The 1,586-nt window shown below is 40.9% G+C and overlaps 1 protein-coding gene across 6 annotated transcripts in view; it reads left to right on the top strand.

Annotated features, from left to right (window-relative positions):
• Positions 1 to 1,586, top strand: part of Tp53bp1 (tumor protein p53 binding protein 1) — a 102,912-nt gene that overhangs the window by 34,336 nt on the left and 66,990 nt on the right. The gene's annotated exons all lie outside the window — the stretch shown is intronic.

Below are 1,586 nucleotides of genomic sequence, written 5' to 3'. Positions count from 1 at the left end.
CTTATTCGTAAGACACAGATCAGAACAAATTAACCCTGTCTCGAAAAACCAAAAAAAAAAAAAAAAAAAAAAAAGTGTATCTGTGACAGTTTGTGTGTTTGGTGCTAGTGTAGATCACCAGAGGGCATTGGGTCCCCTGGAGCTAGACTGGTAGTCAGTTGTGAGCTATTTGAGATCGATGTTGGTATCTGAACTTAGGTCTTCGGTAAGAAACTGATTTCTTGCTGTTAATCACCAAGTCACCTCTCCTGCCCAGATTCTTATTTGAAAAGAGATAAACTAGCACATTTCTGTCCTTTCTGTGTATGCGTATACTTTGTAGTACACATTCCTAGTTCCCCTTTAAATGTTTTAGCACTCATCCCTGGAAAGTAAGGGTAACACCTTAGGTGATTGTAGTCCAATAATATTAATTCCAAGGGCTGCCAAGATGGTGCAGCAGATAAGAGCATTTGCTGCTCTTGCAAAGACCCAGGTTCAGGACCAGATTCGGTTCCCAGCACCCATGTGGCTCACAAACATTCATAACTCCAGTTCCAGGGGATATGCAATCCTCTTCTAACCTCTGCAGGTACCATGAATGCATTTGTGCATATAAAACCCTGGTGTAAGTAAAATATAAATATGTAAACAGACATGGGCTTGAGAGATGGCTCAGTGGTTAAGAACACTAGCTGCTCTTTCAGAAGTCCTGAGTTCAATTTCTGGTACTTTCATGGCAGCTCACAACTATCTGTAACTACAGTTCCAGGGGATCTGGTACCCTCATACAGACTTGCAGGTAAAACACTTATGCACATGAAATAAAAATAAAATAAAAATTATATATATAATCAGATAATTCCATACTAGCAATTCAATTTAGATTCAGAATTTTTCCAGTTGTGTCAAAGATGTCTTTTATATTTTATTGGATTATGATACAATATAACGTCACATGTTATATGTAAATTGTTTCAAACTTTTTGTTGTTGTTGTTGTTTCCTTTCTTTCTTTTCTTTTTTAAAGATTTATTTACTGTATGTGAGTATACCGTAGTATGCTCTCTTCTAATACCCAGAAGAGGGGGCTTAGGATCTCATTACAGATGGTTGTGAGCCACCATGTGGTTGCTGGGATTTGAACTCAGGACCTGTTGAAGATCAGTCAGTGCTCTTAACTCCTGAGCCATCTCTCCAGCCCCTGTTGTTTCTGAGACAGGGTTTCTATGTAGTCCTGGCTTTAATAGACCTGTGTAGACCAGGCTGGCCTTAGACTCAGAGATCTACCCGCCCGTGCTTCCTGAGTGATGAGATTAAAGGTGTGTGTGTGTGTGTTACTGTGCCCAGCATTTCAAGCATTTTTAATGATGGGTTATGAAATTAATAATTTCCCCAATATTGAATACCCTTCGATATTCCTTTCCCTTTCTTTTTGAGACAAAGTCATACATACTGTGTAGTGCATGCTGAGCTCAAATCTGAGATCCTCATGTCTCAGCCTCCCAGGTGCAGAAATCGCAGGTGTGTGCTCACACATTCTCTCCATATCCCCTGCTTCTCCCCTCCCTCCCTTCCTCCTTCCCTCCTCCCCCCTCCCCCCTCCCC

Source organism: Mus pahari, chromosome 3, assembly GCF_900095145.1.
Source record: "Mus pahari chromosome 3, PAHARI_EIJ_v1.1, whole genome shotgun sequence".
Taxonomy (NCBI): Eukaryota; Metazoa; Chordata; class Mammalia; order Rodentia; family Muridae; genus Mus; species Mus pahari.
The sequence above is the reverse complement of the archived record's forward strand: the minus strand, read 5'-3'. Positions and strand labels throughout refer to the sequence as shown.